The sequence below is a fragment of the Pteropus medius genome, unplaced genomic scaffold (genome assembly GCF_902729225.1).
Source record: "Pteropus medius unplaced genomic scaffold, Ma_sr-lr_union100, whole genome shotgun sequence".
Taxonomy (NCBI): Eukaryota; Metazoa; Chordata; class Mammalia; order Chiroptera; family Pteropodidae; genus Pteropus; species Pteropus medius.
Window position 1 is genome coordinate 22,616,100 of NW_024354502.1, and position 15,856 is coordinate 22,631,955.

The following is a 15,856-nucleotide window of genomic DNA, read 5'->3' on the forward strand; positions in this document are numbered from 1 at the left end:
GTAGTTTTAGATATGGCTAGTTACTGTCCAAAGTTCCTCATTCCACTGATTTAAAAAAACTTTTTTCTTTGAATTCTCATATCACCTTTTCTATGACTTTCTTGTGGCACTTTTTAACTTGCTGTGTCTTATCATAGTTACTCTGTAGTTGTTTTATTTTCCCTTCTAAATCCAAGTGTTAAATGCAAATGTGTTTCATTTTTGTGTGTCTAATTGAACCTAGCAGAGTGAATTACACAAGTATAAGAACATCCAATAAGTATTTTTGTTCAATATATGCTTGAGTTCCTTTCTTATCTCAAAGATACTTTTGTGGTATTAATATTGAAATCTGGCAAGCTCACATTCTTTCTTACAATAATAAATTTTTGTGCTTATAACAGAGTAAGAGTCAGTGAAATAAACTGAAAAATGAAAATAAGTAAATGCTAATCAAATACAACTTGAAAGACCTATCATTACTTACTTATAGCTTGACTTTCAAACTTAGTGAGTGCAGTTTATTTATTTTAAATTAAAATTTTAAATTGATATAATTCATGGTTTTTTTTTTTTTTTTTTTTTTTTTTTTGTACTTTAGATCCTGTTCCCTTGTTGAAGGAGATCAGAAAGACTAGCGTGAGCACTCTTAGTGGTGGCCTCTGGACAGTGGTTTTGATTTGCTAATGGGGATATAATTGTTAAGTCTTGTTGAAGACTTATGTTTTAAAATTATAGACTTACTATATTGATCTTAATAAGTTTTGTTTTGTTTTTAAACCAGTCATAGAAACCATTTAGGTTAAAAATCTGAGCTGGCATTTATTTTAGAAGACAAATATCTAGGTGTCTGTGTGTTGGGAGTTTGGGAGGTATCTGAGGGCAAGTGATGACTCTGTAATTTCAAGTGTATAACATTTAAAAATTCATAATATTTTCGGAGGAAATGCTATCTAGAGCAAATTTGACTTTTGAAATTATGGTTGGACAGACATTTCAAAAAATGAAGGTAGATAAGATATGCCTGACTTAAAAAAATTGTATTTTAGTTCAATTTCTGCAGGATAGAACTCTTTAGCTGCCTTAAAGGCCTATATTAATTATAGATTAATGATTTGATTATGTTAACTTAGTTTTCAATAAACTTTTATATACATAGACTCATCTTTATTACATCTGGAATCATTTAAATAGCATAATTACATGTAGTTGTGCTATGTAATGAACGGTAAGGGATAAATGATCAGAGGTGACTTTATAAGCATTGCAATAAGTGACTTATAAACTGAAGGTCACCATTTTAATTGGAGGGTTTGTGAATCTCTTAAATTCTGTAATCAAATGAATGATATCAAAGGAAGAAGTAATTTAACACAACAATTGTGGCTTACACTGAACATATGTTCCTGTTAATAAGTTGCATTATGGTCTTTAAGGAATTGTATGTAGTTAGTACATTTTGGTTCATTTGATACCCACAGTTTTTCTTAATTTTTATTAGTGAGTTGTTACAGTGGTTAACAAGAAATACACAGATTTAAGTTGCAATAGTTTTCCCAGGGTTATATGATCTAACTTCACAAGCTTCTTGGACATATGTAGATGCTTTTCTATTTTGCTTTAGTTATGACATACAATTGATATAGGCAAGCATGAAAGCTTGGGCAAATTTTCATTGCTTTTTCTGGATCTTACTCAGGTTCTGTGGTATTTATGTAAAGCACAATTTTGTTACTTGGGAATGCATACTGAAATTATCATGTGCACTATTTTGCTGTAGGCCTCCTGGCACTGCCACAAAGGTAATACACTGCCAGTAGGCCATTTCCTTGTCGGCTGCATTTACAATTTAATAGAAATATTACATGTCTTTTTAAACAAGTGTTTTGGCAGGGAGGAAATGGCAGATTCCATACAAACAAGCATAGCTTCCTTTCCTTAACCACAGTCCAGCTACTCAAGAAATTGTACTTGGTTTTAAGTTTTGGGGTTTGGGGGTAGAATGGGAAGTTGGGTCGAGACAGGAATGACATTGATATTTACTATAAAATAGTTATGTATTTTTAACTGCTATGTTTTATTACTATATAGTTTCAGTGAGTGACAACCAATAAATTTCTGAATTAGAGCTGAGGTTATTTTTATGCAGTTCATCTGACTGGGAAGATCTTGTTTTGATTGGTCAAAAATGTCAGGACTACTACATAGGCTCTAAGATGATATTATTGTTTTTTTTTTAAGTTTTTTTATAGTTTTGGCTTTGCTGTGTAAATTGGTCCTTCACGACATTTGCCTAAATATTACTTCTTTTATATCAACTATGATTGTATCATAAGATGAATCACTTTGGGAGTTAGAGAATATAAAACAAAAATTTGGTAGACTTGTTAGCACTGATATAATATGTAATGGATTCCCAGTCTTCCCCAAAGATAGTCAGTTTGTTTTAGTTCTAAGGTCATGTTTGCAATATTTTTAAACTTGGATGTGTTATTTCATTTTGTTCTACTCTGAAGAGTGGAATAGGATGGAATTTAGTTCTTTAGATTTTAAATCATTTGTAAGTTCAGATAAAATGCTGACCTCTTTAAAGTACTTTATATACTTTTGGAAATTGTCTATGGAAAAAAAATGCTTTACTTTTCAGCCTTTATTGTGGCCACATTCTACTACATTGTAGTATATATCCCAGCTTTTCTTCTTTAGGAAAAGAGAACAGTTTAGAGTTAGGTCTTTCCTCGTCTCTTTTCTTATTGCTTTTGACTTCTTATCCAACTTACCTGGCAGCTGTAGTAAGTTATGCTGCTGTGGTGTGGTAGAGACTGGCATTGGGTGTGTTCTTACAGCCATCACAGCATTGGCTTTTGTTATTTTCCATGTTTTAGTTTGTTGGTAATGGACATATGGACATCATATGTTCCACACAGTACTGTACGAAGCCAATTTGAACTGTTTCCATTTGCCTCAAGTCCAATCATGATATTTATTTTTCCATGGCACTTACCCAGATTATCCATACCTCCTGCTTAGCTTTGTGTCACTGCCACCATGGACTGTATTTCTTCTGATTGCTTTTATTTTTTCACAGTATCTAATTGCCTAGTCCCCTTTAGCTTTCTTTACACAGAATTGATTGATGTTTATAAAATATTTCAAGATCTTTTAGATAACAGATATTCAGGTGTATAGTAGTAAGAATATTCAGCTCATTTTTGTTTATACATAAGGAAAGTTTTATATCCAGCCTCATAGACCGGAATTGAATATTCTAGTGGAAAACTTAGAAGAGTAACAGTATGGTTTTAGACAATATTGCTTACTTATCAACAGTAACAGCAATGATCGATCACTTGGATCCCCTAGAGTCCAATTGATATATCAAATCGGGTCATAATTTTACTCCTAAATTTTGAAGGGAAGATCTTAGATGCTTCCTTTTAGGCTCGGAAAAATATGACTACATTATTGTTTACCATAGCTGTTTTAGCCCTTTGTAAAGTCATTTTAAGTATTGATTTTCTAAATATGAATAAATGAGTTGCTGTCATTTTTTGACATTTCGTGAACCAACTTTTACTGTGATCAGAAAGCTTTGCCTTTACAAAAGATTAAATTCATTCAGCAGATATTTGCTGAGCACTTACTATGTGTTAGGGAGTGTTCTAGGTGCTAAGGATGCAGCAGTAAAAAAATAAGAATTTATTGGTTTTGAGCTTATCTAATAAGGGGGAGAGAGAATAAAGAAGAGAAATAAAAACAAATCTAGTATGTTAGATAGTAACAAGTCCTATAGTAGAAAAATAAAGCAGGGAAATGAAATAGGAAATCTCAAGGGTGGAGTGGAGTAGTTGATGTGTTGGATTGCCAGTGAAGGCCTCACTGAGAAGATGACACTTGAATAAAAACTTGAGGGAAATGAGAATATCTAGGTGGAGAATGTACTAGGTAGAGTCAACTGCCTACAAGTTCAGTGGTCCTTAAGATGGAATGTACCTGACAACTCCTAGTACAGATCATGGAGACTTGAAGGTTACAGTAAATGCTTAGGCTTTTATTTCAAAGGAGTTGAGAAGTCACTGAGGATATCTGAGTAGAATTGTGACATAAGAATATCCTGAAGAGTTATAAGGGTAGAATCAAATAAACTAGGGTAGGAGACTTGTATAAACCAAAGAAGAAATGATGGTGACTTGGATGAGGATGTTAGAAGCAGTGAAGATTGTGAGAAGTAGTTGGTTTCTGGTATAATTTGAAAGGGGATTAACAGGATTTATTGATGGATCAGGTACATGAGAACATTGACAATGATAAAAGGCTACTCTGTATAGCTTCAGAAGATATCTTTTCCTATGTTACAGAAAAATCAGACTGGCGAGAAACCAGGCACCACTCAGAGAGTTGGAGAACTTAGGTTTTTTATGCTAACAATTCCACAGAAGAGCTAGTGCTCTGAAGATCTGGGCCCCGAACTCAGGGGTAACTTTACTTTTATAGAACTTAACAAGCAAAGGGGATGCATCTGTTATCTAGACAGAACAAATAAAGGGGAGAGTGAGTCTTCAGTTGATCTTGAGGTCACCCTGCCCTTCAGCCTATGTGGCAAGCAGGTCTACAGAAGCAGAACAAAGAGCTGATTACAAGGTTAGCCATTTGAGTGGAAAATTCCTCTTCACCCACACTGTCAAAATGAGGCAGAAAATTGAATGGAATATAGAGTTTATTCTTTCAGGAAGCCCAACTACAAATATATTATTTGCCATGGAAAGGAAGGAAGGTATAAAGTAAGAAAGCAAAGTATAAAGAAGAAAATAAAAATCACTTGCACTTGGTTTGTTCTATGTGGAGATTTACAATTAACATTTTATGTATGATATTCCTGTTTGCTTGCATATATATCATGTCCATGAGAACATACTGTTTTTTAAAAATGGGAATTATGAGATTATATTGTTTTTGTAATTTTCATTTTTCATTTAGCATATCGTATCTTGATAATTTCCCCATATCCTTAAGTTTTTTGAGCTTTAAAATATTTTTAAAATTTCTTAAATGAAATAATTTTCTTTACATTCTGCTTTTATAATAAAGCTTTAAAATGAATGCTTTCTGTTTTTAGGGCAAAAGGGAGCAACTTAGGTAAAAAACCATTGCTAGCCGAAAATCCTAAGTGTGTAAAAATGTCCTTGGTCTTAATTTTTGATCCAATAAATTATTACTCATCACAAATTATACTTTTAAATAATGAAAATATTCTGACAGTCTTTAAATTAGGGTATAATATCAATTCTCAATGGATTTCATTTTTCTGTTACTTTTCTACAAATATTATTTCTACATGAACATTTTGAAACTCTTCCAGAAGAAATTATTTTTGAGCCTTAAGAAACTGACATTTACACTGCAATGCATACATCCTATCTTTTATTTTGTATCAATTAGCAGTCTTAATCAACTGAATGATTGCGTGAAGCCTAAATAATTAACCATATCAGAAAACATGCAATTAATAACGAACAGATTGTTAGATACTTCCTTCTAGCAGTACAATTATTTTAGAAAAAACATTCTAAATGTTTTTTCATTTAAAATGTATTTCACCTGCCAAAACATACAAATGTGGTTTTCTTAACCTTGAACACTGATATATGTATGTGCAATAGGGAAGCACTCCTCTTACTGTCAGCTAATTAGTTATTGGGGTAAGTGGAATTGTTCTCTGACTCCTTCTAGCATCTCTTGTGCTGATGTTAATCTGCATTTATAAGATATTTTGTAAAGTTTTAAGAAGAAAAGTTCTGAAAAGTTTCTAGGAGAGAGGGAAAAAGAGGATGAAGGATAATAACAAGTACCTATATTTGGAGATTTTGGGGGAGGGAGGAAAAAGAAAAACTAGACAGAATTAGAAGGATATGGTGTTTCAGGCAAGAAGGAAAAGAGTTTTAAGAAGGAGGTGCTTGACCTTTTATAAATGCTTGTCCTACATTTTGCCTTTAGATTAGGTAGTATGAAGAGATTATCAAATTGGAATTCATGTTAACTTTTAGGAGTATAATTCAATTGAATAGGGAGCAGAAGGCATCAAAGAATGACTGGGAAGTAGAGAAGTGGAAGCAGCACCAGTAGATTCTATTTGAGGTTTTAACAGCCAAGAAGAGGAGGAAAGTTAGGGGAAAAGTTTAAATGTATCAGGGTTGAGGAAAGGTTTCAGTAGGAAGAGGGGAATTTAGTTTTAGAAAGAGATGAGGATCCAGGGATGGGATCAAAGATGAAAAATGGGTGGGACCAAGAATGTTAAGCAGTAAAACAAGGCCCTAGGTGGAAGGGAATGTGATTGAGGATGTAAGTACAGTCATTAGCCACAGGAAAATGGATTTAAAGTAGGTTCTGTTTATAAAATGCTCATGCCTTGAACATCAAGTGCTCTATTTTAAGAGCCTATCACTTACGGCTGAAGAATCAACATAAAGCATTATATATGGTTGCTAGGGCCCTTAAATTGAAGGCCAGTAGTACTTTTGCTAAACAATGCTTAGTTGAGGAGTGCTGGTTAGCTGTAGTGGTGGTTCAGTTGCTTACAAAGTGTTCAGAACCTCTTAGAAACTATTTTCTGACCTGCTCTAAAAATAAGTAATTCAGAATTAATTACTGACAGACTTAACTCAGATTTTTAAAAAACAATTGTTGGAAAATATATATAACAAAATTTACCATTTCAATATTTTTAAATGTATAGTACAATGACATATTCAGTGACATTGTCGTACAACCATTATCACCATCCATTTCCAGAACTTAATTTTTTTTTCCTTTTTTATATTGTGGTAAAATGTACCTAACATGAAATTTACCATTTTAACTATTTTTAAGTGGCATTAAATACGTTTACATTGTTCTATAGCCGTCACCACTATTCACCTTTAGAACTGAAACTTTGTACCTATTAAGCAATAACTGCCTATTACTTTCTCTCCCCAGCCCCAAGTAACCATTATTCTATTTTGTTTCTATGAATTTGATTATTCTAAGCACCTCATATAATTGGAATTATACAATGTTGTCCTTTTGTGTCTGACTTCCTTCACTTAGCATAATGTCTTCAAGGTTCATCCACATTGTAGCATGTGTCAAAATTTCATTCCTTTTTTAAGGCTGAATAATATTCCATTTTATGTGTGTATCTCATTTTGTTAGTTCATTCATTTGTTGATGGCTCCTGGGTTGTTTCCACCTTTTGACTATTGTAAATAGCGCTGCTATGAACTATGAACTGTTTGATTTCCTTTTAATTCTTTTGGATATATATACCTAGAAGTGCATTTGCTAGATTGTATGGTAATTAATTCTATGTTTAATTTTTTGAAGAACCACCATACTGTTTTCCATAGCTCATCCAACTTTTTTGATGTTAGGCATACAGATTAGAGGAAATGGAGAATGCATAATATTTATATTTAAATATTTATAGAACTTGAGATGCAAGAAAATTATATTTCTCTGTTTAGGATGAATCACACTTAAATAATTCCAGGAAGTTAGCGACTAATTCTCTTAAAGATCTTCAGTGAAAAAAGATATTTTAAAAATAGTAATTGTTAAAGAACTCATACAACTCAACAACAAAGAACAAACAGATTAATTAGAAAATGGGCAGAGGACCTGAACAGGCACTTCTCCCAAGAAGGCATACAAATGACAACAGGTATATGAGAAGATACTCAATTTCACTAACTATACAGGAAATGCAAATCAAAAACACAATGAGATACCACCTCACACCTGTTAGAATGGTATTATCGACAAGACAATTAATAACAAGTGTTGAAGGGGTTGTAAGGAAAAAGAAACCTAATATGCTGTGGGTGGGAATGTAAATTGGTACAGCCGCTATAGAAAACAGTATGGAGATTCCTCAAAAAATTAAGAATAGAGTTACCATATGACCCAGCAATCTATCTGAAAAATCTGAAAAAATTTATTTGTAAAGTTATATGTATTCCTATGTTCATTGCAGCATTATTCACAGTGGTTAAGACATGGAAACAACCTAAATGTCCTTCAGTGGATGATTGGATAAAGAAGATGGGATATGAATCACAGGGTTTTCAGACTTGATCTCTTGGCTGCTATAATGTGTATTATGTATTCCACATACAATGGAATACTACTCAGCCATAAGATGAAATACTGCCATTTGTGATAACGTGAATGGATTTAGAGAATATCATGTTAAGAGAAATAAGTCAGATGGAAAAGAACAAGGACCATATGATTTCACTCATATGTGGGATATAAAACTGAAAGCAACAAACGAACAAACAAAGCAGACAAACAGAAATACTCCCAGACACAGACAACAGTATGGTGGTTACCAGAGGGGAACGGGGCGGTGATGGGGTGTGGAAGAGGGTTAAGGGGATCATTTTGGGTTGTGAACACTCAGTGCAATATACAGATGATATGTTGCAGAATTGTACACTTGAAACAATCTTCTTAAGCAATGTCACACCAATACATTTAATAAAATTTAAAAAATCTTTATAAAGTTCTTTCTCATAGCACATGAAGTGTAAAGCTGTTAATAATGTTGGTGTGTGATGTAGAATGTAGAATGTTTTATTTCTCACAAACCTTGTTCATTTGAACTGTTTTTATTTATAAAGCAATTAATGTGTATTTTTCAATTGTTAAACATTTGTCTGCTTTAAAAATCTTGACCTAAACTCTGCTTTTGAACCAGTAAAGATTACATGCACCATACCCCAATTTCTTGACTGTCAACGTATAGTATTTGAAAGTTTATTTCAGTAATTTAATTTCATATTAAAATTATTAATGACAGTTTTATTTGTTATTTATAAATGTATACTTGAAATATAGTTATTTTCAACAGGAACCTTTTGTAACACATTTAACGGAAATTTATAAGAAACATTAGACATGGCAAAGAAAACAAAAAGACTTCTAATAGTGAAATATATGAGGCAGAGAAATGGAAAATTGAATGAAATTTCTTGCTTTTGGAATATTTTATTGCTTTTGAAATATTTGTAGAAAGTACCACATAGTTTCTTCTGGTAGCTTTTTATTTGAGGTGTTTTCAGAGTTGATCTCTTGGCTGCTATAACTGGTAGTTTGGGAGCTGACTATGATCTCTTCATTTATTGACATTTTTCCTAAACTATAGGATAAGTGCTTCGTAAAACAGGAAAACGAACTAGTGATCTCTGATACCCATAAATACAGACTTATGATTTTATGTCCTTGATTTGCTTTCCCTGGGCTGATCTAGTTCATGATTCTCATTTTGCCTTCTATTATGAAGAATTTTTCTAATTCATCACAAATTGAAACTTTCATCGAGTTTGTAAAGATATGTATCTTTTCGTAGTTTTATATATTAACATCTGAGAATAATAATTTGTGGGGTTAAATTTGCAAAATAGTTCTTTAGTTGTCACTTTATGTATATTTTCTTAATAATTTAGCTCCTTTTTATCTAGATAGTTAAACACGTAAGAACTGTATGTCAAAATTATATTTATAGCTTGGATAACATGGAAACAGTAAATATGCAAAGTAATTTTTTAGATGCCATTTTACATATGTATTTTCTATATGAATATCTTTTTTGGAGGAAATGAGTTCCTGGTAGATGAATTACATAATTTCATGCGGATTGTAAAAGAAATAAATTATTAAAATGACTATGTAAAAGTAAATGTAAAACTCTAATCCTATGTATGTTATTTGAATTTTGGGGCTAGTACATAGTATTTTATGTATTTACTAGTTTTTGTTGCATGGATAATAATTATTAGAGGTGACATTTATTGAACTTTTTATATATGCCTACCATTGTTCTAAATATTTTTGAAGGTATCAGTAAAAAGTGTATTACTTTTTTAAAATTTAAATTTGAGAAGAAATTTATGTAACATAAAATTAACCATTCTAAAGTGAACAGTTCAGTGGCATTTAGTACATTCACAATGTTGTGTAACTGCTACCTCTGTCTAGTTCTAAAAATAGCTCCATCGCTCCAAAATAAAACTCAGTACTCATTAAGCATTTTATCCTTATTCTTTTCTTCTTCTAGACTTTGGCAACCACTAGTCTGCCTTCTGTCTCGGTAGACTTACCTATTCTGGACGTTTCGTAGGAATGGAATCATGCACTATGTGGTCTTTTGTGACTGGTTTCTTTCATTTGGCATACTTTTTCCAAGGGGTTCATCCACGTTGTAGCATGTATCTACTTTTCCTTTTTTTATGGTTATGTTCTACGTATTTTATATGTACTATTTTAATTCTCACAACAACCTTGTAAAGTAGGTGTTATTTCTGTTATCTACATTTTATAGATAATAAAGATAATTATGTAGATATTAAGTATCTAGTAATTGGAAGAGCCAGGCTTAGAATTCAAGCCGTAGACTCCAGGTCCTGGCCTCTTAACCTAGATGTAAGATAGTATTTATCCTTTTATAAAGTAGATCTTAAGTATATACTGAACCAAACTGGAAAGGGAATTCTGTGACATGGAGGCAGTTGGAAAAATTTAAGTAGTATATCTGGATGTCTGGGCCATGAGAAAATTTAGGAGCCATACATAAAAAATATAAGACCAAATATTAGTTATAGGCATTATCTTTTTGATACTTTGGTATTTTTTGGAGGTAAATACCACCCAAAGTCAATAATATGTTATTTTATTTTAAGAAACACAGCAAAGTGTGGTAGCTCTGAAGCATTTCACAAGTTTATGGCTTCTCTTTATGTAAAATTTAAACCTGCATCAGAAGTTTTAAAAGAATGTTCCCTTTCCCCGCAATAGTATTAGCTGATGAGCAGAATGTGCCAAAATTTGGCAGTTTCCCAGAATTCTGATCACTAACCTTCCTGTCACCTAACTTTCTACTGTTTTCTTTCAGAAAAGTTAAGTCATCTTAAGTAACCATTTGCTCTTAAATTATATGGTTTGGGTAATAGAGAAAGCATCCTTTTGATTTACTGAAGCAATTGCTTGGAAACCTTGGGAGAAAATAAGATTTCTTTTAGAGGCTTTTACTCTTAGGTGAACTTTGAGTACAAGAAAACAAAACGAAACACAAACTTATTTCTTTTCTAAATCTCCTAGAGCCAAGGGAAGAGATGGTAATGTTGTCCAGGTAATTAGCTTGATGACATGTAGATGAGAGATTCTATGTAAAACAGACTTTGAGCCATAATTTTATTATAATATCAGATATATGATATTAGAGAAAATGTTTTCCCCAAGGCAGTAAAGAAATTTATATCTAAAAATCTCAACAGTTAGAGAAGTTTATCAATGAGTCCTTAAGCATTTTGTTTTACATAATATAAAAGAAGATTTTATTTGCTGACATCTTTGTATGTATACAAATAACTACATTGGTAATTTATTTTTCACATGGACTATTTATTGAATTTATGGATTTTAGTTTGTATGTAGTTTTGGTTAACTGCGTCTTTGCTTTGCTCCTATAGAGGGAAGTGAGGTTTTTTTTGTTTTTTTTGTTTTTTTTTCCCCTGATGGATTTAGACAATGTTCTAGGTGCAAAGTCTCCATGTAAGGAATTAGTCCTTCTGTTCATACAGATTATCTTCTAATTTCATAGGTAATGTTTCTGAAAGTCAGACAGTTAACAGAAATATTATAAGAGAATGTTCTTATCCCAGAGAACTTTATTATACATTTATTCTCTAATTTCATTTGCCTCGTCAGTAATATATTTCTAGGATTTTGTGTATGGTCTTTAATATTGACTCTCTCACATTCAAACACAGTGTTGACTAGCTTGGATTTAGTGACCTTCTAATTGAGCCTAAGAATTGATTTTTAAATCTAATGACATATATTTGCATATAGATTGTTAACTTCTTATTATTAGTCAGTGATTTTTTTCCTTTTTTAGTCAGTTTTTTTATATGAAGTAAGTACTAATTTTCAAATATTTGTCAACATGAAACCTTTGCAAAAGGTGGAAAAGTTGTCTGTAAGTACAGTTATAGATGGAAGAGCTTATAGTTGAAGGATGCTGGGAGCTAGAGCCTTCTCTGAACATCTCTCCATTTTGTCAGTGAGCTATTTCTTCTCTCATGGAAAGTCATTGTGAATCTTCCTTGCCTTCAGATGCCTTTGAAGGGCTAGACCAGAAGTCTAAGAGTGTAGGAGGAAGGAAGTAAGTGAAAGAAAGAGAGGAGCAGATTTGTTTGACTCATGTGTTGTGGGGTGTGGTAATGTGTTACCTTCAGTTGTTTAACATGTTGCTTCATTCGTTTGTAGGCTTTATATTCCCTTCCTTATTCATTGATTTTTGGGGTAGTTTCTTGATTAATTCTGTGAAGTACCTAAGAAGACATGATAGAAAATGTCTTTAGTATCAAAATTTTCTACTTCCAATTTTTGGAAGATTGCTGCTTATTAATAAAGGAGAAATATTTTAGATAAACCTATTTCCTTTATCTTCTTATTTTTTTTGAAAAGATGTACAAAGAATGTTAGGATGTACAAAGAACAAGTCTTTCTTTTTTGTTTTACATTAATTAATTAATCAATCAATCAATCAGTCTTCTAACGCCTACAGCAACTGGTCTACCTAGGTGATCTCCCATCCAAGTACTAACCAGGCCCAACCCTCCTTAAGCTTCCGAGATCAGACGAGATCAGGCTTGTTCAGGGTGGTATGGCCATAGACAGGACAAGTCTTTTTGAACCAAGTAAATACACACATCTGAAACTTAGCTAAGGGTATTTATGGATTTGACATTATGGTCATTTGGTATTACAAGGAGGACTCTTTCCTGGGTCACAGGACTTTAAGGTACTTTATGGTTGGGTTGTTATAACATATCCTGGTTCTAGCAGGAAGTTACTTTGAACTCTTCTGGGAGAGCAATTCAGAATTAGAAACATCGGCCAATAGATTTGTTGTGCTTTTATGAGATAGTAGTGAATGTAAGAAAAAAAGAAAAAAATTAAAATTTCTAAAATTCAAACAGTAAAATTTAAGTATTCTTAGGTAATGCATTGCTTAAGAGATAAATAAGTCATTAATGAGTTGATGCTAATTTGTTTATAGTTAACTTTTTTGTTAATGAGCTCTGTGATTCAAAATAAGATGTTAAATGCTGTATACCTACTAGATAATCAGATATCCAAGTCTTTTGATTTTAAGTCTGTTTACATGAATCATAAAAGATTAATTTGGCACGTGTAATCAAGTAGCAGAAGCAGTTTGAAAGCTGGACACAATTGAAATATAATTGGAATTAAATAGAAAACATTTATTTTATATTTCCAAATGAGGTTTTAATTAAAGTAAAATTAGCTCATCTTTTTTTTGACATTTCTCTGAGAAGGAAATTCAAAACACACTTTAATTGATGGTTGGCTTTCTCAGACTTTGATTAATCACTTTCAAAGTAAGCAGTAGACCAGTACAGTCATTTTGTAATTATACACAAGTGAGATTATTTGAAACTTTAACTGATATAACTGTAAAGGAAGTTTTACATTGGTCAACTTTATATAATACGGTGTATTTTTCTTTTATGATTCAGATATAAGTGCTAATCTGAAAAAGATTCTATTGCTATTATTTTTACAATTATAATTTAATGGGGGAAATTTTAAACTAGAAAGGTTAGTTTCAAAGACATTTATCTATTAATACTGAAAACTAAGGTTTTCAGGAAACTAGCTGATGAAATCCTCAGTGTGATTAAGTACTTGGAAGAATCTAACTAATGGAGCTGACTGTAAGTTATTTATGATTCCACACTAATGAACCAACTAGTATTTCCCCAGAGCACTGCTAAAAATAAAACTTTGAACTGTCTGAAAAATTTGAAATGACAATGGAACTTGATTATTTATGATCAGAATAAAGAACTCTCATTCATGCAAGATGAAATGCCCCTACAAGTTAAAAAACTTTTTCAAGTTTTAAAACTGATACAAAGAGAAATTATCTTCTAATTAAAGTAATAATACTGTAGAATGTGCATCTCATCTTATATAGCTAGAATCGTCAATGGGAACAAAGTACTTCATTTCTTAAAGACTTATAAAGTCTTGTAGAACATCAACCTATCTGCAATATCACCTATCTAAAAATTTCTTATAAGCTCATTTCTTCGAATAAGACTTTTAACAAAATAGTGTCACTGATACCGTATAAAACAAGTAAGAAAATATTGCAATGTATTTCTTTAAAAACCACCTAACTTTCATATTAAGAGGCACTTGTTTCATCTCTTTTAGGAGTAAAAAAGTGCTGTTTAATGTTAGAAGCCAAGTATTTATATTCTTTTCAATACTAAATGCTAATAAAATAAATAAAAGTTATTGGATGTTTTTCATTGGAAACTTCATTCAGTTTTTAACAATAAAACTTATACTACAATTAGGTTTATGAGGAATGGTTAAGCTTTTCATAATGTTATTAATTACATAACTTTTTCCTTATGTTATGAATTAAAATTTTTTTGCACTTGATTTTTAATTTTAAAACTGCAGTAGATTCAAAACAAAGTAAAATCTTTCAGAAAAGACTATCAAAGTTTATACTTGTTCTGTTTCCTTATTTTGACTTGCATCTTATTATATATTCATTCCATTTTTTAAATGATGCTGCATATTTAATGAAAGAAAGTTTTTTTAAAAAGGAAGTGTTGCCAATCAGTCTAATTTTGTTACAGTTAAAATTTGATGGTCTACAGACGATTTATAATCCTTTTCTTGTTATAAAATATTGTCAAATTTATAGTAGTATCAGTTAGAAAGTTTATGGAAACATTGTTTAAGGTGGTTTAAAATAGAACGAAATCTTTAATTTGAATTTGATGGCACCTGTTTTCATTTTGTTCCCCCGGCAACACCACTGGTACCAAAATTGCCCATAGACCACCCTGGTTTTTGAGAAGAATGAAATCATTCTGAGTTTTTTTTTTAAATTTCATCCTTTTACTGACTAAATATTTAAACAGAGTTATAAAACATCTGTCAGAGTCTGTGAACTCATTTTGGAGTAAAAGAGCTTAGGACACACAATTGGAAGTTTTGCATAAAAATCCCATAGTAATTTTAGTTTGTCTTTCTTAATTATGTTAAGATTTTTATTAGAATTAGAAATTAGAAAAGTAGCAGAGCAATAAGAAAGTATCTGGACTTAGAATGTCATCATGGAAAGCTATATTTTATTCATTTACTGATAATTGAGATAAAAAAAGGTAGCATGATGTTTTTTTCTGGAAGGTTCTGAGGGCTCAAGGTATGTGAATTAAGGTTTACACTCAAAACTCCCGTGGGAGAGAGACAGAGCTGACACAAACATTATCTTTTCTAATAGGGTCTGCATTTTTTTTCCCCCCTGCTCTGTCATGGATTTGTGTGTTTGAGACATCATGAAATGTTATTAATTCTCTCTGTTTTAAATGTTAGTCATTCAGACTTACATGCAGTACAAGTGGCTGAAAACAATTAATTTCCCGTGTCCAGAGACCAGGATTGAGTGTCTTGTAAAAGGCAAACTAAGCCAGACATGTTAAATTCACATATATTCTTTTAGCAATTTCCTTCATTAAGTGGGATTTATTACTGTTTTCAAAATGAAAATTTGTATGGGAAAATTTTGGTGTACTCTGAAAGAATTGGGTGTATAAACCAGAGAATCTATGTTTTATCTATATTTGATAGTGCTTTTTGATATGGGTTCTGTCTGCTGCTGTGGAGATGAGGTATTTGCAGGAGGCTAACTTCCCTAGACCTGGCTTGATTAGGTAGGGCTTTATGCAGAACCAACAAAGATGCTAAATATTCGATATCTATTAAAATATTCTGCTGTGTTTTTTTT

General features: G+C 31.8%; 1 protein-coding gene and 1 pseudogene across 4 annotated transcripts in view; one reads left to right on the plus strand and one right to left on the minus strand.

The window, feature by feature from the left end:
* Nucleotides 1-15,856, plus strand: part of STK3 (serine/threonine kinase 3) — a 275,022-nt gene that overhangs the window by 88,265 nt on the left and 170,901 nt on the right. The gene's annotated exons all lie outside the window — the stretch shown is intronic.
* On the minus strand, nucleotides 12,578-12,697 carry LOC120595850 (uncharacterized; annotated as a pseudogene).